We start from the raw sequence: 23,939 nt of genomic DNA, 5'->3' as shown, positions 1-23,939 counted from the left end.
TTTTCTGCCCCTCATAGCGAAATATTTTGGTTCGCAGGAAGTCTGGTTCTTCTAGTCATGCGAAAGCACATCGCTCAAACTTTTAACATGTACTTTCAAATGTAGTTTCATTGCACAGTTTTGTGGGTGTGGTTTCAAAGGGGGGTATTGCTAATGAAAGATAGAGGTGAGCCAGTTGAAAACCTTTCCTTCTCCTGCTTCCAAAATCCCCCATTCTCTCCTTGCGGGGGAAACAGGACCGGCTAATCCCCAGTTTAACAAGCATAAAGCAGCAGCAACAACCCTCACCCTCATATATACAGGACTGCGAGGGAGGAAAGGAAGGTGTGGGGGAGAGAGACTCTTTAGATCTGTGTGTGTTTTTAAAGGAGCCTTTGCTTCAAAGCATGTGGAAAATGCACCCTCCTTGCCAGCAGCACCCTCATTTTTAAAGATAAAGAGATCCAAATTGGCACAGTGGGATGTCTTAAGGAGGGCTTTCAGTATACCAAATTTTAATCAGATTGTTTCATACATTGATTATATATGATTTTAAAAAAATTCCTCCCTTAAACCCTTACAGTTTATAGTTTCCCAATACTAGGCTGGTCAGTTTCACCCAAATGTCTTGTCAGTTTCAAGCAAAGTCCTTTGGCTGCTTCTGAATCTGTGTGTGTCCTTTTCCATCCTACTCTGCCCCGTTCTCCTACCTCCTCCTTGCTCTCCATGGGGGTGGGGCTCCTTCCCTTATTGATTCATCTCCCTAAAAACATGTGTTGCTCTTGTTCTTATTGAAACGGGAGTTGGTGGGGGAAGGACCCAGATCATACTTCCATTCCTTTGAGCATGTGAAGCTGAGTGGGGGATGGCAGGAGACACAAACGGGGAAGCAGAGATAGAAACATTCTCCATGGGGGGGGGGTATCTTGCATCTCCCCACCTTTTTTGTTTCTTTTTTTTTAACAAGGGGTGTCCAGTTTTTACTGGGAGCCCCCACATGGGAATGAATGGCTTAATACTCTCACTAACTGTGATTTCCCTTTCAATTTCTCTGTCATTGGAGGTCCTGGTGCTGCGTTTGAAGTCTCCTCCTCCATACACTGGGAGTTGAGATGGCCACTTCCTACCTCACTTTGCTCCCCCACCTCAGCCACCACCCTCCGTTGTTGTTTTTTTCCCTTTTTAAAGTTGCAAAACTTAAGACTGCAATCAGAGGGGCTCTAATTTGGAAATGCATTCCATTGAACTCAATGGGATTTATTTACTGAGTAAGCATGCAAAAGAGTTGACTGCAGTCTTATGTAATGTTCTACTTTGGTGTTCAGTAACAAGAGAAGCAAATCCCAGTGCAAGACCGTTGTCAGAGGGGGAGTTGTCTCCACTTCAAACAACCAATAAATGGTAGGAGGAGGTACAAAGAAGATCTGAGGGGTGGGGATAACAACATGTGTGAGTGAACCTCAACAGATCTCCGCAACGCGCTACAGCAGAGGTGTAAGTTTACATGTTTTCATATGCTATAAAAGCACTATATAAGCACTATAAAAGCAAAATGGGATAATTCAAGGGTAAACCAGAACAAAAATGTACGTGGGATGAACCTCATAGCAACAAACCATGGTTTGGTATCTTGCGCTTGTGCACCCCATCCCCACCCCCTTAAGTGCTCTATTCAGATCCAAATCACACATTAATTTAAAGACATAGCTAGCACCTACATTTCCCCCCACCTGTTTTTTACTCTAGTGTAAATGCAGGGCTCCCACTCTGAATTGTGACCCTTGCACACAGGGTAGGCAGGGTTTAACCCTTTGCCCCCCACTGTGGTCCTGACCCAGACTGCCCTGCCTGGGCCTGCAGTTTATATAGCCAAACGGTGATGGCAGCAAAATTAAAGTCCCCCCAACCAACCATAATAAGGGACAAACTAAACATTTGGCCAATCACACATGATATATTTTCTTACTTTCCTATAAGCACTATGGCCCCAATTCAGATTAGGACCATGGCACTTCAGGGGGCAGGGGAGGGTTAAACCTCCTGCCATTTTCCCTCCCCAAATGATAGCCAGGGGCTGCAAAAAAGAAAAGAAACGTCTCCACTGGAGTTAATAGAGGTTTTTCTTTCTTTCTTTTCTAATACTGCTGAGGGATGGTGTTGGAATTTTGGGAGGGAAATGGGAGGGGGAAAGTTTAATGCCCCCCTTCCCAGAGTGCCATGGTCCCAATACAAATCAGGGCCACACATGGTTACAGGAGAGTAAGAAAACTATCAGACAACAGTTCCACTATGCATGATTAGCCAAGTGTTTAATTTAAACTTAACGTGGCACCAATGGATTTCCTTTCTCACTTTTTTAGCCCCATGTGCAGGGAGCAAATTTATCAGGGGAGTGGCAGGGTAGGGTGATTTAACCCTCCCCTACCTGCATATGGTGGTCCTGATCCAGATCAGAGGCCCACATAGTTACTCTGAGGTAAGATAAGAAAAGAAAGCTGGGATCAATAGCAGGCTATGTATGGCAGCGTATACGCTAAACCATAGTGACATGGATCATGGGCAAACCTTGCAACTCACATTACCCACAATCCCTCAGCACATTCATTTTCAGAAGTTGCTGTTGTCTGCTCTAAAAAATACTTTTCTATACATTACTATAGAAACCAACCAATAATATGTTTTTATGTATGAATCCATCCATCTAAACACACACACACACACATATCAACAAAAAGATGTAGAAACAGATTTGCAAGGAATGACTTCATTAGAATCTGCTAGTAGTTGATCGGCTTGTAAAAACTGTAAGTCTCTGTGCATTTCCTAAAAGAAAGATGAACTGCAAAAACAAAACCTCACATTGTTAGCTACATTCCTGAATTACTTATAGTGCTTCTCATTCCATCTGGGAGCTCCTACCAATTAAAGGTAATGCTATAAGAACTGGCATTTGCTACTAATTCAAGAGTAAGAGAAAGATATACACACTTCAGGACTTCATATTGTATCTGTAGGATTTTTTGTTTATACTGAAAAGTAAAAAATGCTGGTAGCCACACACAAAAAAGACTTATTTATTAATTAAATCTATTAAACAGCTCACAAAATAAATTTCTCTAGGTGTTTTACAATAATGATGAAATACAAAAAATCTTCATTATAAAATGAATAGATGTACCAACACAACATAAAATACAATATCACATTGCAAGGACTGGATAACAACAGCATTGCAAGGACTAAGATAATAAATATTAAATATTTTAAAAGACTTTGAAGGAAAACAATTTAAGCCTGGGAGAACAGGGAAGTCTTAGCAGTGTGAATGCCAGGTGAGCTTCCCTTGGAAAAACGTAACTAATTAAAAAGACATTGCATTATCTTGCAATACTTGCAACTCACACCCACAAGCTGATAACATTGTACTCATAACCTAAACCCCTGAGCTATATCAGTTCTGTCAGTTTCACTTGCTCCAGTATTCAATTTTTTAAAAGTGCCAAGTTCTTTCCATTGTGAATATGAAGAAATTTGTGGATTTTGGTAAATTCTTATAAAAAATAAAAATGAAATGAAATTCTCACCCATTAGCATCAGTCACATTTAATAGGCACACAGCTATTCTCAGCATGGAAAGGGCCATGTTATATCTGCCTACTATCTAGTTGTTAACGATGGGGACCTTATCAAAGAAAAAGAGAAAGCAACCCTAACTTACCACCACAAAAATGGCTGAATATACAGGGATTCAAACCAAGATCTTTAAGAGCAAAGTCCTCAAAGCCCTGGGCCTGCTTGGATGAATGACGTGTCCATTTCTCCCACATTCAAAATTTTTGAAGTCTCAAGTTCTTTCCATCATGAATAGGGAGAAAAGTGCAAATTTTGTCAAATTATAATAATAATAAAAAAAACCGAACTGAGATGGAAATTCTCAGCCATCCCTAGTCTTGGCACAGTCAAAGCAGATTTCAGCTGTGGTTTCATTGCAAAATACCAAGTGGCCATAGAAGCTAAAAATGACTCCTCCTCAAGACTCCTCCTTGTGATATCAGTCGAGTTTGCCAAACTTTCAACCTCTATTGACTTCTGTATCTGAGCAACTCTAGCATAGAAACAAGTAAAGAAGTAATAAGCAAAGGAAAGGAAGGAAGCTCAAAAATATATAAAAACTAATGACAACACATTGCGCTTATTTCCAATCTTACGTTTTACGGATAGATTTGGCTTTTCTCTTTGTTCCTGCTCCTTCCCCCCACCCCCCTGCTGCCCTTCTTCATTTAGTTAAACCCAGGTATGGCATTCCATCTTTGCAAGAAGGGACTGGGAGACCCAATGATTGGGGGGAACATGGTCCCCAGGCAGTTCCCCGGAGCTCCTGGTGGTCTATATCCAGTAGTCTCTGTTTGGTGATCTGTTTAGCGCTGTCCAAGTCTAGAGATAGCAAGAAAAAAGGGGATAGCCCTATTGAGGTTACTTTTTGCACCACTGCCCTAGACCAGTGAGATTCGGAGGGTTCTAACAGGACTTTGGTAACCAAGGAGTTGGAAGTGAGCATTAGGTGGCAGCGGAGCCAGTAATGTATGGTAAATATCCAAGCTTGGCATTTTAATGTGCTTAGTCCAGCCTCCAAGTTGAGGGCAGCACCGGAAACACATCTAGGGACTCCGAATATAAGCCTGAGGTAGAGATGTTGCACTCCTTCAAGATAACTTTTGAAGTGTGGAAACCATATTGGAGTCTGAGACACTATTTTAGCTTTATAAACCCAGATGGCTGCCGGTAGATATTTCCCACGTTTCGCAAAGAAGAATCGGGATAACACACCAATAGTTTGTTCAGCTTTGCTCTTGGTGTGTTTGCCATGTGCCCTCCAGTTTTGAGCTTCGTGAAACCATATGCCCAGGTATTTATATGCGTCAATTTGGTTGATTCTGTTTCCCCCCATGGACCAGGGGAATCTTACCTTCCTCCTGGCAAAAACTACCACTTTGGTTTTTGAGTAGTTAATTGTCAACAAATTTTTCTCACAGTATTTGGCAAAACCATTTAGTAGTCTCTTGAGGCCCAGTCGAGTCTGGGAGATCAAAACGGCATCGTCAGCATAGAGATGAACGAAAACTTTTGTTGAACCAATCTTGGGTGCATGCGATGGTAATGACGCCAACCAGGCAGGGAGGTCTGCCAGATAAAGGTTGAACAAAATGGGGGTGAGAACACATCCTTGTCTGACACCATAATAAACTTAAGAAATAATAAACTTAAGAATTTATTATTAACAACTTAACAATTAACACTCTGTGAGTCCCTGAGTTATCTCAACTCCTAAATAGATGCCCAGCCGTTCCTGCAGGGCCCTGCACGTTGTCCGGGTAAACTTCTTGATGGCGCTCCTGAAATGCTGTTCACTGGGGCAGGCTGTCCAATTCCCTGCTCCTTACAGCCATTCTGTCCAACGGTTGCCTTCTCTTTCTTATCTTCCCCAAATCCCTCGAAAACCTTCCTCGGTTCCTTTTTCTCCTTCTCGCTCCCCTCCTCCTCTCCTAACCACTCCCAACTGCCATTCCCTTCCTTTCTCCTCTTTCCGTTACCATGACAACCCATGCCACATTTGTTTATTCAGCCCAGGGGATGGAAGTTCCAGGGGGCAAAAATGATCCCAGGCCTCACAAAGTTGCCCACCCCTGGTGTATAGGACCGCAGCCTAAGAAAATAATTTAAAGCCAGGAGGAAAATAAGCTTTACATTCTCAGAAATACGTCCAGTGTTTCAGCTAAAAGCAGCTCAAAACTGATACATTTTTAAAGGGCCCCTTTAAAAACCAATCACAGGCCAATAATATATCCAAAATGAGAGTGTTCCAATGGCCACCACCAAGAAGGCCCTATTTCTAGTGCCCGCCAATAATAGGAGCAAACACCACCACATGATAAATGTAATAACCATTGAATACTGAAGTTGCAGATAATGATACGTATCCCGGAATCAGTCACAAATGAAAGCAGAGAGATGGAAGGAGGGCCCCTTGGCATGAGCTGCTGAAGCTAACAACAGTTCCATAGGTTCAGGGTGCTTATCCAGTAATCCCTAACTCAATTTATATGAGTCAAAGTAACAACCTTTAGTTTATTTTGCACCAATATTAATTTTACATTGCTGTCATCATGTCAAGCCATTCCTTTAAATGAAAGAAATTGGAGTGTGGAAAATGTTTAGCATTAAGCTTCTTTGCTGTAGGCTCTGGGGACTTGTGGCTTTTGATTTGGTTTACCTTCATTTTCAGCCTGGTCCTGTGCTGGCGCCAGGCCTCCACTTTCGGAAGGTCCTATGTAAACACAGCTCTGCTTTTTCAGTCTCTTCATGTTAACTCTTTGGAGACTAAAAACAAATCACATTTGTAACTTTGAGTCATTCCAATTACAAGTTCAGAGACCAGCAAAGGAAGTCTAGCTCTAGATTCTTGTTTTTAAGCTCCATCACACCTATTCCACACACCCCCCTGGTTTGCCTCCACATTTTTTTTACCTCTGTTTCATAAGCACAGCAAGCGTTCCTCCCTTTCACAATTGTCGCTATACCGGTGAACTCTCATTTTACTTGTTTGCTCTTCCACTGCTATTGCGCCCACCCCACCCTGCCCTGCCCCTTCTCCTTCCCCCTCCAGTTCATTGGTTCTTGTCATTGATGGACATTGTGATACTCTTAAAGAGGACTTTAGCTATGCCGTTTAAGTCAGATCTGTTCATGCATTGATTTTAAGGAATTTTAAAATGAAAATTAACAAAAATGCTTACATCTGTGTAGTTTTTAAAGATAAAGAGATGAAACTTGGCACCGTGATAGCTCTTAAGGAGAGCTTTAGATATGCCAAGTTTGAATCAGATCCCTTCATGCCTTGTTTTTTAGGATTTTTTAAAAATAATTCCCCTCGAACCATTCTCCTGATACTCCACCAATGTGAAGTTCCACCTGTTTGCATTTGTGGAAGATCTGTTTTCCTTTACTTTGATAATGCACAGCACTGCGTCTCCAGTTCATAAAAATAGAGATTTGCTGCTGTCCTCAGGAACATGGGCTCCTTCCCCCTGCCCCCTGCTCTGGCTTTGTTGTCTAGCGATTTACTTATTTAACATTTCATCAGCTGGGCTCTGTTTCTGCGGCCAATAAGGGTGCGGTTGGAGCAGTAAAAAGTACGTTCAACAGACTAAGCACAAGTCCATTTATTCGACACAGTGTGCTGGAGGAGGAGAACTGCCCTACCCTCCTCTTTCATCAGCAAGACTCCATTCAAAGCACATACTCCCAACAAAGGAAAAAGCAAGAAGACAGCAATACATGGAGGATTAAGGGTGCATTAAATCCACTCTGGGAAAATAATCCAGACTTTCCCCACACCAAAATAATATGCAAAACGGAGGAAAAGAGGCAAGATAAGTGCAGGACAGGGACAACATCATGTGAGTCCCGCACTGCAATACCAGATACCAGATGTGGCAAAATTGCATTAAATCGCTGATGTGATGGAGCTCATAGTCTGTGTACAGCACTCACTATGCTTGGATAGCTCATGAGGGCTCTAAATATTCTGGGAAAAAAATAGCCCAAATAAGAAGCTTGAGCTTCTGTGATTCGTTACATACCCCAATTATGCATTTATTTATATGGACATTGGGCAATGTGCAATAGTTCTGTCAAATTTATTTATTTCAGTTCAAAAGAAGAGTACTAGAGATAAATGCCTGAAAACCTGGCTGAAATCTGCATTTCTGACAATCTCTCATTATGCTCTTTTGAAACATCTTCAGACTGGGTCAGTTTTGGATAAGGCTATACAGAGCTTACACACAATAAGGCAAGAATTATGCACCTGTCTCATCTTGGGGCCCACTGTAGAGATTCTCCCAAATGTTTGTATAGTCAATGCATATAAAGCCTAAAGTGTGTAGGCCTGGGTTGTGTGTTTCCTGAATGTTGTGGGTTAATGGCCACATTGTTCAGACCAGTACACTCACTGATCTTAGTTCATGTAAGTAGGGTGGCTATGTCTCCTACTTTACAGAGGACAGGTCTCTTTTTGAAGGTGTCTTTGTGGCCATGTCTCCTACTTTACAGAAGACAGGCCTCTTTTTGAAGGTGTCTTCGATTTGAAAGGTTGTCCATCCAAGCTGGATTTAAAGATAAAGAGCCATAAGAAGGCAGCGTAGGGGCCTTGAAGTTGCCCGTGAACCATGGGGAACTGGACAGCTGACTCAGGAAACACAAGGGGTACCTGGGCTGCCTTCCCCACTAGGGTGAGATGTATTACATTTCTATTTAAATTATAGTAGTTGTCTCTAAATTTGCAACTGTACACATATATTAGAATATGCAAATGTCATGCAAATCTGTGTGCTCTGTCCTCTTTTTTATTTTTTCGGCAACACCTAAGTGGCCATCCTACATGTAAGGCTTATGCAATTGTTTATGTCCAATGGGTGAACATCTGGTGGGCTGAAAAGCAGGACAAGCTGGTTAAGTCCATCTTCTCCACCACTCAATCCTGTCTTTAACCAGTCTACTGACTTCCTGGTGGTCGTATGAGATTTTGAGGTAACTCCAATTAACAAGGATCTGCATTATAAATAGCTGCTGAGCTAATACTATGAAAGCTCCATTGGCCTTTGTGGAAAGCAGTTCAGTCTTCACTCTGTCCTGGATAGAGAATTCAGAATTACATTTTTAATTAAAAATAAAAAACAGTGTTATATGCATTAATCTTTAGAGAAAGGGATTGTTGGGGAAGGGAGAAAAATTGTGCAAAGCCAGATGTGATTTTTTTTTTATCTGCTACACTCAACCAACAATTAGGCTATTTTTGCCTCATTGCAAATTGCTGACTACTAGGCATTTATAAAGATTAATTCAAATCTAAAACCAACAGTATAAAATATCACTCATTGAAAGGCCTTTTATAAATATGCACATTCAGAAAGATAATTACATACATATGAGGTGTGAGTTGATAACATGCATGGGGGATATTCTGGAAAGAGGCCAAACTATGTCTTCCAATGGGGGGCGAGTATTTGGAGGTTTACAGTAGGAATCCAATATCGTATTGCCTACACATGGAATTCATTTGCCAGAACCAGCTGTGTGTGTGGAGACCTTTAAGCTGATGTAATTCACCCTAAGAAATAAATGGGGTTAGATGTGCTCTGCCACGGAAAGAGACAGCCAAATCCCCCACAAATGAGGCAAGACTTTATCTCCGCAGGCAAGTTATGCTACCTATGATAACCTGATAAAACATATTCCATATGTCATGACGTAATCACGTGAAAAGGTCAGGAATCTGTCTTACCATTTTCCAGAGAACACTTCTGGCATCAAGCCTAAACACATATCCAAAGCTATACACCAAGATTTCCTTCCCAATAGGTATATATAGAATCACAGCCATTGTTTTTCTTCCTCCTCGGTACTGAGCAGCTCAGCCTCACTGCCACTAAATGTACCCCTGACCCCAATGCCTTGCCTCTAGAAACGTTCATGTTGTCCAGGGCAGGATCTACACTACTGCTTTAAAACAGTTTATAACAGTAGTGACAACCATTGGGGCCCAGAACACACTCCATGTACAGTTTTCAAACAGTTTTCAAAGTGTCATCTCCTGCTAGGTGTAGATCTGGTATGTTGAGTAAAAGCTAAGACATACAGGGCAAGATATTTATTATTTATTTATTTATTTATTATTTATTTATTACATTTTTATACCGCCCAATAGCCGAAGCAATCTGGGTGGTTCACAAAAATTAAAACCACAAAAAACATCCAACAGGTTAAAAACACAATTACGAAATACAGTATAAAAAGCGCAACCAGGATAAAAGAAGGATATCCCTTCTTTTGCTGTATACCACTCTTATGCAATGGGCATGGGACCTCTGGAACATGCAGAGGCCGTTCTGCTCCCCAGTTCCTTGAAGCTTAGAATTTGCATACAGACAAACACATCCTATCCTGCTTTGCACTCCCCACCCATGGCAAGCCTACTAATTACCTAGATACTTGCTAGTAGGCATGTGCTCCGCTCCGATTAGAAGCGTAGAAGCAGGAGCGAATTGGCCTGCTCTGCCTTGCCCAGAGGTGGAGTAGAAGCGGACCGCGGACCCCTAGAAGCAAGGCGAAGAGAAGCGCCCATTTTCGGAGCGATCCTCTTTCCGCGGACCGATCCGATCGCCATTTTGAAACATTTCGCCCATAGGATTGCATTGCGGAAAAGAAAAGGGGATAACTGTGTTGTTTTTGAAGCTATCTTTCTGAAACTTCTTGTGCTTAGAGAGTCATGGCTGGGGGTCATTTTGAGCCTACTCTCAGCTCTTTGTGTGGTGCGGTTCGCTTGCTAGATTTTTTTAAAAAACCGGCGGGAAAAATACCTTTTCCGAAGGGCTGAGGGGCAGAGTCAACTCCCGGTCATGATCACATGATCCCAAAGTTGGAGGAGGGGATAGGCAAAACGGGTAACTTGGGATTCTGGGAACTTCTCTTTCTTAGTCTGAACGGACTTTTCCCAGTGTTTTTTAAAACAGTAGCCCCACCAAATGCACAAACACAACCTGAAATCATATACTAAGCCAATAATAAGAGAGCACTGCTACCCACCCTAACTTTGGGGAACAACTGAAAAGATGTGGTGCAAGGGGATGAGCTCCCCTAGGGCATGCCATGTGGACGTGCCCTCACTCTCTCCTGTACTTGGAGGGCCATCAGAGCCCTCCAAAGAGATTAACCCGGTGGAGCAATGCCTTTCATGAGTTGAAGTGAGAGCGTTGCTTCTTAAAAGACTGGTCAGAGCCCTCCAGAGTAGCCTGGTGGAGCAATGCCTTTCATGAGTTGAACTGAAAGCGTTGCTTCTTAAAAGACTGGTCACTAGGACCAGTCAAATTGGCAGATGCTTCCCCCTCCCCTGGGCACGTCTCCCTCTTACTGGTAAAAGACAGATATAGCCTTTTTAAAAAAGTTCTTCTTGTTGTTTATTCAGCAACACTGCTGCTTTTAATTCCACCCCTCCTTCGTTTATTTATTTATTTATTTATTCCATTTTATATGCATTACTGGCTTATCCTTGGCTCACTTCATTATGCCCCCAGAAATGTCTGCTGCCTGCCTGCCTGCCTTCCCTCCCTCCTCCCCTGCCCGCCTTGCAGGGATGGTTTGTGTCTGGCTTTGACTCAGGGGAGAAGTCCTTCCTGCGCTCACTTGTAGTTTTGGAAGTTCCAAATCCATTTTTCAAGTGTGGAAGAAGATTCATATTAGGTTGATGATCTCTACTCCCCAATTCATGGCATCTTGGGATTTCCTTTGAAATGGCCCCATTGAGCTGTCTGCAGGTTTAAGCCCCGCCAAAAATCAGGGGATGATGGGATTGCCTTGTAATTTGGCATGATTGTGGGTCTAGATGGCATCTGTGAGTGTGCCCACTTCCCTTTTTTTTATCTGTACAAATGTCAGAGAACAGTCCACGTCTGCAAATGGGGTGCCCAATTTTCATAAATCCCCCAAAAATCAGGGGATGATGCGACTGCCTTGAGTCTTGGCGTGCATGTGTATCCCTGGATAAGCTGTCATGGTGGCGAGTTTGAGGTTTCTAATGTGCAAATTGACGGAGCTAGCAAAAGGGGTGTGAATGGGGTGCCCGATTTTCATAAATTCCCCAAAAATCAGGGGATGATGGGACTACCTTGAGTCTTGGCATGCATGTGTATCCCTGGATAAGCTGTCATGGTGGCGAGTTTGAGGTTTCTAACATGCAAATTGACAGAGCTATGGAAAGGGGTGTGAATGGGGTGCCCGATTTTCATAAATTCCCCAAAAATCAGGGGATGATGGGACTGCCTTGAGTCTTGGTGTGTGTATGTATCCCTGGATAAGCTGTCATGGTGGCGAGTTTGAGGTTTCTAACATGCAAATTGACGGAGCTATTGAAAGGGGTGTGAATGGAGTGCCCGATTTTCAAAAATTCCCCAAAAATCAGGGGATGATGGGACTGCCTTGAGTCTTGGCGTGCATGTGTATACATCCATGAGGTGTCATGGTGCCAAACTTGAGGTTTCTAACTTTCACAGAAAAAAAGTTGTATACTTTTTTAGCTTTCAATGCAAGCCTATGGGGGGGGGGAAACGGAGCTCCAATCCGGATCCGGAGCTCCGCAGCGGAGCGGAGCGGACATAGGCGGAGCGGGGCCGGAGCGAAGCGGCCCAATCCACAAATCGTGGATCTGGAAGAGAAGCGGAGCGGGGGGGGTCCGTGCACACCCCTACTCGCTAGACACCTCTCTTTTAATCATTGGGGAAACCCTTCCCATAAGCCAAGGAATTCTTTAAAAGGAATTCTTTCAAGCAAGGGTTGCCTTTTTGCTACCCATACGAGATTCATCTCCCTTAGTCAGGCTTCCTCCTTTCCCTAGTTTTCTTCCTTCCTGCACCTTCATTTTTATTATTTTGTGCACAGAAAATTAGGTCTCATGAAACCTAACAAGGCATCACCAGGCTTTGGTCCTCATATGCAAAACAGGCATTACTATGGTTTCCAGTCCCTGATTTCAGAAATCACAAGAGTCAATTCATGGATTATTATTATTTATAATAGGTTTGTATATGAACTAAAGCAGAGCTGATTATGTTCATACCTAAACAGATTATCAATCTAATACAATTTCTGCACAAGTAGTAATTAATTTCAGCATCCACAATAACTGAGAGATGCCATCTATCTCCAGTATTCGAGGCAGGAAGCCTGTGTGCACCAGTTGCTGGGGAACATGGGTGGGAGGGTGCTATTGCACCATGTCCTGCTTGTTCATCCCTGGCCGATGGCTGGTTGGCCACTGTGTGAACAGAGTGCTGGACTAGATGGACCCTTGGTCTGATCCAGCATCAGGGCTCTTCTTATGTTCAAGTAACGACTTCAAACACTTGACTGAATTAGAGTTATTCAGCTCTCTCTGTATGAGAGACACAAAAAGATTCATCCTTGCTTTCTACGTGGAGGGACTTTTCTTTTCGTATTCAGTCATGTGTCCTATCTATTCATCCTCATAAAGAATGAATAGATTGCAGAACAGGGGTGAAGAACCTTAGGCCAGGGAACAAATATGGCCCCCTGGGATTCCCCAGATAGCCAGCCCCCACTTCCTCTGGCCCACCTCCCTTTCTCCTGATCACAAATTCTTTGGTAGCTTCCTGGCTTTGGGGCTTGAAATGTCTCTCCTAGGACTCAGTTAGAAGCTTTAGGATAAAATAGGTTGGTAGTTTTGGCCTCACCCACCATTGGAATGTAATTTGGCCCTCAGGCTGAAAGAGCTTCTGCATCCCTCCTGTTGAATGTATAACGGAATGTTGTGAAGATTCTTTTCACAGAGAGATCCTTGCTGCATACAAGGAGAACATCAGCTCAGAGGAAGTCAAGCAGTATGTACTCAGAACACTGCTCCTGAATCATTAACTTTAGTATTCAGAAGAAAGTTCCTCTTTTCAATGGAACAAGAATCAATTCATCAACGCAGTCAATGAGATAACATATCACTTCCCTTTCCAATCTATAACAAGAAAACCCCAAGCACATTTGTTTAAAACAAACACTACAGCCAGCAACCGTATCTAGGGGTGACAAAACATTCCAAAATGTGGTGGGCCAGCAAACCAGTAAAATATGCAAAATAACCACGAGTTTGGGTTTCCCCTTCTTTCCTAAAGGAAGAATGTAAGACTTGTGACAAACTCCTGATCTATTGTAGTACTTCCTCATTCTTTTTTCCCCTTTTTTTTCTTTTGTAGTCATTCCAAAGGGAACACTGGGATCTACTCCAGTTGGACTGTCCCCCACCCCACATCATGACCCTGTGGGGAAGAAGAAGGAGCGGGGAGACAGAAACAGGCAAAGGTAACATCAGGGCCTGCTCCAGTTGGTCTGCTCCTTCTTCAGGAAATGGAGGAGATGGAGCAGGACCATCCCACCAGCCCTGCTGACAGTCTACTTCATTCCCCCCCCCCCTTTCTTCTCCATCCCCTTTTCCTTCTGTGCCATGTCTTTGTTAGGTTGAAGGCCTGCGGGCAGGGACTGTCTTCTTTGCTGATTGATTGTAAGTTGCTCCAGGAGCCTTTTTTTGGCTGAGGAGTGGGATCAAAATATTATAAATAAATAAAATAAATAAATAAATCCCATTTTTCTTGATCCTAGTAGTTAAGAAGAAAAATCTCTTCTTAAGATATTCCCCCTGAAGCAACTTGTGCAGTATATGGCTTCTGTTAACAGGAAGAGGAAGACATTCACAAGTAACTCACTGTACTCTGTGAGGACTTCCACGGTAAGATAAAACACAATCCAAGGATTTCATTGGCAAAGCAAAAGGCAACATGTACAAGCAGGACGGGCCTGGATTTTTCACTGCCCGACTGATGCCAAACTCTTCCACGCCCCATTCCAATACTGGTTGCATCCATTGTCTTTGCTCCAGTTCACTTCCCCCTCTCCCACCCCTCTCCCCACCCAGACTGACAATGCAACCATCTGTGATACGTTGCATCAGTCATTGTGCTTGGTAAAAGTAGAGTTGCCATGCCTTTTCTTTTCGCTGTTCCTGCGCTTCAAGCAGCAGCCCAGTTAGGCTGCTGCCATTGTGCTTTGAAAAATATCCAGTTATTAAAAATACCACCGGCCATGTCCATGGGCCCTGGAACTGGAATCATGCTGGCTGCCAACCTCAGAATGTTGTCTTCTGCTTCCAGTGTGCTTGTTGCTGTTGAAAGCAGTGCTGCTTGAGCCCTCCTTGCCATCAGAATACTAGATTTACTTCTGACACCATGTTTTAGTAGTGCTTCCTTAGCCCATGGAAGACAGAGGCTTACATGCTGTGATTAAAGCTTTACTGAGAATGAGACAAGATCTGCTGAGAGTACTGAGGCTCCTCCCTCAAGACCTCTGTACTGGTGTTCAGCTTCCAGTCTCTTTGCAGATAGGAGGGAACTGCTATCTATTCTAACTATGTCTAGCTTTCCCTGGCACGGAGGCCCAGTATTGGGCAATAGGCGGGATACAAATAATAATAATAATAATGGGAGGATGGCACAAGCAGGTAATGTAAAACTTATTGAACCCATACCTACTTGTGACACTGCCCTGGTCATAGAGATGTCCTTTAGATGAGCTTCAGAGGGAAAAGCTCCTTACAAACTGTAAATGTACTCAGCCAAAACTGTGCCAGCTGGTGCTGAGCTCCTCTGAGTCTACTCTCAGAGAGTTAGACAGGAAGGTGGAGCTTACTGCTTTATCAAGTAGACATACTTATATTTTGTCATGCTGTTGTTTCTCCCACCACTGCGCTAACTCCACGTTCCCACCCCATTCTGCTACATTGTGTCATTGTTTTTCTGGCTAGATGTTCAGGCAGAACTAATGCCATACTGTTCTGGTTGCTGCTTGAACTCTGCATTGTAGCCTGTGCGAATTTGAAAACTCTCCTCCGGTAAAACAAAATTTCGTTCACATGATAGCACATAACAAAGACGTTGATTGGTGCATGGAGACTAGGGAAGGGAAACGCAATATTAAATGAATGAACATCCCCAGCCCGAGAAAGACATAGAATCATACAATCATGGAATAGTAGAGTTGGAAGGGGCCTAAAAGGCCATCGAGTCCAACCCCCTGATCAATGCAGGAACCCACCCTACAGCATACTTGGGAGATGGTTGTCCAGCTGCCTCTTGAATGCCTCTAGTGTGGGAGAGCCCACAACCTCCCTAGGTAACTGGTTCCATTGTTGTAATTGGAGGAGTCCAGAGGTGAAAACTTGTGAGATTTAAATGAAGCCAACGTGGCAGTTATCCATACAGAAAGAAAGACACTTTTTACGAGAGGAAAGCAAAAGAAAGCAAGAGTGACAGAGAATGATAAACCAAGGGTGCAATCCTATTCATGTTTAGGCAGGAAAAGGTACTCCAAGTCCCAGCATGCTGACTGTGGAATTCTGGCAACTGTGGGACTTTTTTCTGTCTAAACGTGTGCCCTAAATTAGAAAAAGGAAGAAAAAATGTCTAAGAAAGTTAAAATTATAGGAAAGAAATAAACAGAAGTTAAAATGATCCCTAAAGTGTGTCCAAGAAAAACCACAATAAGAAACATGCATGGGTGGGAAAGAAAGAAAGAAAGCACTTGGAGAAGGCAAAGCTCACATCCCCAGTAATGAAATTTTTCTGACTTGCTTCCTCCAGGTTTTATGAGCAATAATTAAGATTCTTCATCTTTTCCCCAGCCTGGACTTTAATTAGCTGGCTGGCACAACTCCAGCTGAGCTACCCACCTCCCCCATAGCAAATGTAAATAGGATTTACTCTTTGGTCACTGATAGGCAAAGGAATGCATTGGTTGAGTGCTTGTAAACTACTTTGGGCTGCATCATTTATTGTACAACAGAAATACGCAACTCCGAGCGATGGAGGGGGGTAATTCAACCACCAGGAACTTTCTCTTGGGCCCTAAGTAAGATCCTGTGGTATAGCTACCCATCCCAAAAGACAGTGGCACAGTCAAAGGACTCCTTTTGCTTCCTTCTGCTGTAGAAGAATTCTGTAAAGTCCCATGTACATTAATGAGACTCTATAAATAAACAAAGTGCTCCCTTTTTACATATTTCACTTTTATCCTGTTGTTCTTCCAAGCAGTTCAGAACAGAGTACATGGGTCTTCCTTCTGTTTGCTGTCCACCCTGCCCCATCCTGCCCCACAAATATGAAGTCTCCCATGTCTGACTTAAGGGATGCACAAAATTGAGTCATCTGCTGAGATGTATAAATGACTGGCCCAGTACAAGACAGTTTGCTGCCTGAGGCAAAGAACAAAATGGCACTTCCATTCCCATTTCAACATACAGAAGTTCTAGTACTAGTGTACAAAGCCCTAAAAAAATTGGAACCAAGATACCTGAGAGAGTGCCTTCTCCCTTACCAATCTGCCTGGTCACTGAGGTCATCAGAAGGCATGCTTCTGGTGGTTTGACATGGACCTATGATCCGATTGGAGTTCACCAGGGCCAGATCTACACTAGTCTTATAACGTTGCTAGTGTCCCTTTCTAACGTGGTTCTCTGTATCGGTTCTCTGTATCACGGGGCACACTAGCGTTACTTACGTTTAGCTGCAACGTTACTGCAGGGCACATTGTTAAATCCTTTCGTTGTTCTTCCTCCCTCTGAGCGTAGCAGAGTTGCTGGGTTTGCTCCGCCCACTGCCTGCCTCATTCCTAGCCAGCAGAGCAGGGCAGGGCAATAGTCATAAGCACACACAAAGCCCCTCCCAAAACATCTTAACACAAGTCCCAGAGAATTGTCTGAATGCATAGGAGCCAGCCACTTTGCTGAAGCTAAGCAGGGTTGGGTCTGGTCAGGATTTGGATGGGAGACCAAATTGAAAAGTTTTAGCAGTAGCCGCATTTAAACCAAGAGACCCTTGTTAATTTTCCTGCACGGGGGCTACAGCGATCCTTTGAGCACTCCTCAGCTCCTTTGCAAAGAGGGGGGAAATGTTTAAAAAAAAAGTCATAAAAAATCAACCAATGACCCAATTGGTTCAAATTTTAAGGCAGGATGCATGGAAGTACTTCACAATAAAAGCAGATTCTAAGGTGGAAAACTTCTGAGTCCTTTGCAGGCAATTGTCAGTGATTGCACAGTATAACGCTGGTGTGATTTATTTGCTGTAGCAGATAAGATAGCAAACGGGGCGAAGGAAGGAGAACAGGAAGTGGGCGGAGCAAACCCAGCAGCTCTGGGTTGGGAGAGGAAAATTACTGGTAGAACGAGGCACATGAATCTGTAGCCACACTGGAACTAAGAAATAGAACCTGTAAGTACGACTCATTTACAACGTTGGAGACCCAGGGTCACGTGATGCTGTGCGTCACAGTAACCCATTCAAAACATTAGAATAACACCAGTGTAGATTCCCACCAGGAGAAGAGCCTTCATTGTGGTGGCCCCCTTCTTATGGAATTCCCTGCCCTTGGAAGTTAGGCAAATGCCAGCATTGTATTGCTTCTGGAGCCTCCCAAGAAACATAGTTGTTTCAGGAAGCTTTTCATAACTTGAATTTTATCAGAAGTTTGTTCTTATAAAAATAATGAATTTTAATGTGATTTTTTTTAAATTCTTTTATCCTGTTTGTTGTTGCAGTGCTCCGAAATCTTGGACGTGGAGTGGTATTGTAAATAAAATAAATAAAAATAAAACAGGATTGGCAGTTGAGCCTTACTTCAACAACAGCTTCTACTGCACCTACAGGCAGTAACAGGCAGCATCACATATACAGACCTGCCCTAGGTCTAGCCACTGCCACTCCAGAGTATAGCTCGGCCTACATTCAATGTTGCATTAACAGAATTCTGCTTCTGCAATAGGACTTTCCCTCTTATCCCTCGCAACCTTCAACACCCCCCCAAATCTTCTCCAGAAGTTCCCAAAAAGGTAGATCTCCAGATGTTTTGGACTTCCGTTCCCAGAAGATCCTGTCAACATGGCCAGTGGTCAAGAATGCTGGGATTTAAAGTCCAAAACAAATATCTGCTTTCTGCCCATCCCTTCTGGAGCTGATGGAGCAGGGCTGCAGGGGGATGGAGAATCCTTTTCAGTAGTAGATACTATTCACCTGGCAGACAGACACTATTGGGTCCGCCTGGCGCCTGCACTGTACTCCTTTCGTCGCCAGCTGAAGACCTTTTTATTCACTCAGTATTTTAACACTTAATTTTAACTTAAATTTAAATTTTACTGTTTTAACTCTGTATTTTAATCTTATATCAATTTTGCTGTGTGGTTTTATCCTGGTTGTGCTTTTTATACTGTATTTTGTATTTGTGCTTTTAACCTGTTGGTTGTTTTATTGTGGTTTTAATTTTTGTGAACCGCCCAGAGAGCTTCGGCTACTGGGCGGTATAAAAATGTAATAAATAAATAATAAAATATTGGATGCACCCTAATGTTTCTCACAATTCAGGATCATGATCAGCATTATATTCTTGCACCAGCCTCTCATTTAAATTTCATAGGATGGTTCCATTTTTTTTTCATATAAGGAAACCGTAAATATGCCAGCATCAAGGCCTAGAGTTTTTAGTAAGAACCTAATTATGCCAGTGCTTCTAAACTTCCAGCACACTAAGGGTGCAGTCAATTATGGAAATATTTGTTAGGATAACAGGATAGGAAGGTAGTAGTATAAATGAATAGCATATAGATGAGGCAATAACTATATTGGAATATAGGATATTGATGACAGATGGTAGTCAATGTATTCCCAATTTGTCTTATTGTTTAGTAATGTTTTATTTGTAAAAACAATAATAAAATTATATAAGACCTACAACTCATATTTTGGGAGTTGTAAGACCCTTTTCTGTCTAAACACACGTAATCCTCATACGTTATATTGACATCTGCATTGTGGAAACATTTCTAACCCTGCAATTCTATTCCAAACTTGAGTGAGAATAAACTTATTGAACCCAATGGGATTTACTTTCGGATGGACAGCTGTATGATTACACTGTTAATGAACAACAGCAATACATGTGACCCGAATGTAAACTATCAGGATTGCTCAGATAGGGTAAAGAAAGTTTGAGCCACTGAACGAAACATCTGTCAGGATAAGATAAGAATGTATAAGTAATATATAGGCCAACAATCAAATGATAGCACATCACATAGGGGTATGCAAGAATTTTTTGTCTAGTTATTATATTCATTTTATTTTATTTATTGTTATTCAAACTTCATTTGTTTAGTTCTCAGTCATGAAAATCTCATCTTTTTCAACAGGCTCAAGCAGCATGCACTTTCAAAGAAAAAAAGAAAACTCTGTCTCTGCCATTCTATCACTTATACGTTACTGTTGGTGTGAAATATAAAGAACCAGGCTAATGAGCAATATGTTGAAGAATCTAAGAGCCATGGAAGGGGATCTGAATTTCTCTATTTTCACTGGGGTAACCAGATACAAAGGACCACGTTCATGTACTGCCAATGGATGTGTTAAAAAAAAAGGAATGGCAGCAGACTGAGCTTTTTCTCACCTCTGCATAATTTTGAAAGAAACAGGAACTCTTCCCATCTTTGTCCCTAATCACAAAATTTCCCAATACGTTGCACAACCTATCCAAAAATAAATACCATTTTAAGTGACTCCTAAGAAATGACCACTATAAAACTAGGAGCATCATTTAGTAGTTGATGCTTCTCGGCCCCAGAATAATGCAAATCGTTTTGATAATGTTAAAATATAATTTTTGTTTTGCTTTCTTTTAAGCCCCGATGGATTTCCCTAGAATCTGAAACTCTGCTCCTTTCTCCTGCTCCTGCCTTCAGGGCAAACCAATTTTATAACAGGCTCCACTGTAAATTATGCATCTCTTAGAAACCTGAGCTTAACGTACACTAAATTCAACTGAATATATTTGAGCGAAGCCAAAAGCAGCAGTATAATCCATCCGAATACCAGGGGAATGACTCTGCTTCAAAGTCTGCCAGATTAATTATAAACAATGACATTAACTGCTGAAATGTGCTGTAGCAAGTTAACAATTGTTCCTAAAGCTTGGGGAGTTTGGGCCAATTCACTATCAAGGCACCATCATTATTTCCTCAGTGATGACATAAAATAAAGGCTATTCAGACTGCAATCCTATATGCTTTTACCTTAGATTAGGGATGCATGAGAAATTTGTTTCAGTTCATTTTTGACCTGGATTTACCCAGTTTGCCTTGCTGGACTAAACACAGACTCAGGCACAATCTGTGATCAAAGTCCATACATTCGGAGCTTGCAATGGGATTTGCAGACCCCCAAAATGCATTTGACATCATGCATACATTTGAAAAACACCCCTGGGGAAAAAAAGTGAAGTTTTGAAAAATGTGCATAAATTCACTTTAATCAATGGGAGAAGAAGGTGTACATTTCAATGAGGTGCACAACTGATGTGGACATTTGGGGAAATATGCATGAAAATACACAGGAATTTCATGCACAAAGAAAGAAAAGCTTGCAATCTGATACAGACTCAAGTCCAGACAAGCTTCAAGATGGAATTTGGAGAACTTAAGCGAGTTATTTCTTTCATTTCGTTTCATTTCATTTCATTTCAATACCGCCCAATAGTTATTAAGAAAAGGTGTGTGTGAATCTGTTCCTGTTATATGGCTCAGGTTGACTACCTGAAAGGGGACTCATCAGATTATGTAGCAATTGACACTTCCAGTCGCATATCACTAACTAGAGAACAAAGCAGCCCCAAGGAACACAGATAGATACCCGTACTTACCTTAAGACACAACCAAAAAGTTAGTAAAAGTGAAGAAACAGAAATACAGCTACTTCCCAGTTATAACACCTGGAGGAAAAGCAGAAAAAATAGGAACACAGAAAGTTTCCTTATACTGAGTCAGACCAATGATCCATCTAACTTGTTTTGTCTACACCAGACCTCCCCAACCTGGTGAACTGCAGCCTCCAGCATCCCCAGCCAGCATGGGCTCTTGAGCTTTCTCCATGAATAGCAGGTACTCTCCATGCATAGTAGGTGCATAGGCAGTAAGCCTATGTACACCAGTTCTTGGGGAACACGACCTAGAGGCTGCTGTTGCACTCATGTCCTACTGTGGGTTTCCCCACAAGAAGCTGGTTGGCCACTGTGTGAACAGAATGCTGGACTAGATGGTCTGATGCAGCATGGAACTTCTTATGTTCTTACCACCAAGAGTGGCACAAGATGTCCCACCATATGAAGAAGCCCTCAATCAGAATCAAACTGTCCCTGGAAAGTCTGGTTAGAGTTAGGGCTTCTCCTGGGCAATGCTCTACTACTTGATGCTCAGGTACCATCTGAGGTCAGAGATGTCTTTTTTCAACCTTTTTTTAGGACATTAGTTGCATCCCCTTCTGAATGATAAGGACTCGGCTAGATGCTTTGGGAACCTCAGTGCTGGGTTTCTGTGAACACACTGTCAGGGGTATTGCCTGAAACTAGAGAAGTAAGCCCCTAAGGTGGCCAAGTGGCCTATTTTACAGAGGACACTCCTCTATTTGAAGGGCTGTTGACCTCCCCCCAATCTATATGGGCTTGCCTTTGGAGACTGTTCTGAAACTTCACCTGGTTCAGAACATAGCCATGAGACTCGTGCTGGTTCTAGGCCTGTATAGCATCACTTCTTGAAGCATGAGCTGGTTATCAGTCTAAATGATTTGAGTCCTGACTTGAAGGACGGTCTCCTCCTATACGTTCCCTGCTCCCATGTACTTTAGGATAACCCAGAGAGAAACCCGTTAAGGTGCTCTCACCACAATAGCAAGAATTGTGAATGCTGCTATTGCATTAAACAAGTTTACAATAATTTGCGAAAGCAAGAGCAGCAGCCTTTACCACGGGAGTGTGGATCAATATTAGTCACTTTGGGAATCCATAGGACATTCCTGAGATATTTCCATCACAGTTGGATTAATCGTTATGCTAAGCATCCTACAGAGCAGAGCCCAAATTCAAGTGTAGCTACTGCAGTCGCATAACTATGTGAGAGTGGCCTCATCAGGTTTGCAGCTTCTTCTGAGGATACATCTGACGGTTGATGTCCAAGTAGCACTGAACGCCTTTGACCACCTTCACATGGTGTGCTACCTACAGCCTGTCATAGACAATAAGGACTTGGGGCAGTACCCAATGGTAGTCCTATTTAGATTAGGCCCATTCACCTCAATGGGTCTACTCTGTGTAGGAATACCATGGGATACTGCCCTTGGTCACGATGAACCATGCCCTGATAAATTTGAAATTGGATTACTGTAGCATGCTCTAGCTAGCCCAACTAAGTTTTAAACTCTTGCCCAACTCACAAACTATACAACCCAGATTCTTAAAGCATTCTCCTGGTTACACTCTTGTCCAGGTCCAAAGTGTGGTGGTGTTTTTACTTTTAAAGGTGGGGAAGTTTTTAAAGTTGAGGGCTTCATACACTCAGGAAAAAAAATGCTTGGGAGGTACATACCATTGGTGAGTGCAGTCAAAGTGGATGAGGGCACCCCATTCACATACAATCATATACCCCCATTGACAGCCATCCATTTACACCACACCACACTTATACCCCCCCTTGTACATTCACCATTTTCATACAGTAATTTAAATTTCTCCTCCCCCCACAGTGCTTCCACTTGCTGCTCAGCTGATTGGTGGAGAAATGCAGCAAGTTACCAGTGGGAGGAAGGGAGGGATCGTTTCCTTCATGGGCAGCTTGCTTGACTTCTGTGCATAATCAGAATTTATTTGAAGTGGATTTAATTGAGGTTGACTGGAGACACCATCACCAAGTCAACAAGCTTTATTTAATAACCACGAAAACGAAGACGCAAAGACTGAAAATAGAGATTCCGGTATCTTGTGACTTCCTTTTGCTTAGACCACATCAAAGTGGCTTCTTGGTACTCTGTGTGCTGTAAAGACGTACAGCAGTTAGATGAAGACGCATTGCAAAAGAGGGCAGCAGGAGGAGGAAGTTCAGTTTTCTCTAGTGCTGAAAGGGTATGCTTCTTTACAAAATGTTTAGCGTTAAAGGCTTCCTTGTTTTCCATCAAGTCAGGCTGAATAACTCCTGGCTGGCATCCCAGATGCAAGTGTTTTGGGTTGGATACATGAATGATGCCAGTCCTGGCACCAATATCTATTATCCCCACCCTGCTGATCTCTAAGCAAGGATTCAGTCAATAGAGCCCATGTAAGAGATCCAAAGCACTCATTGTGTTGCGAACCAGCTAAAGTAAGAATCAAGGCTGCTGGGGGAACTTTAACCTTTAGAGAAATGACGCAGGCTTCCAGAGTTACGGAGGTCCTTGATCTGAAAGCATGCTAACATTGGTTAGGAGGCAACAGGAATTATG

The sequence above is a fragment of the Elgaria multicarinata genome, chromosome 2, assembly GCF_023053635.1.
Source record: "Elgaria multicarinata webbii isolate HBS135686 ecotype San Diego chromosome 2, rElgMul1.1.pri, whole genome shotgun sequence".
Taxonomy (NCBI): Eukaryota; Metazoa; Chordata; class Lepidosauria; order Squamata; family Anguidae; genus Elgaria; species Elgaria multicarinata.
The sequence above is the reverse complement of the archived record's forward strand: the minus strand, read 5'-3'. Positions refer to the sequence as shown.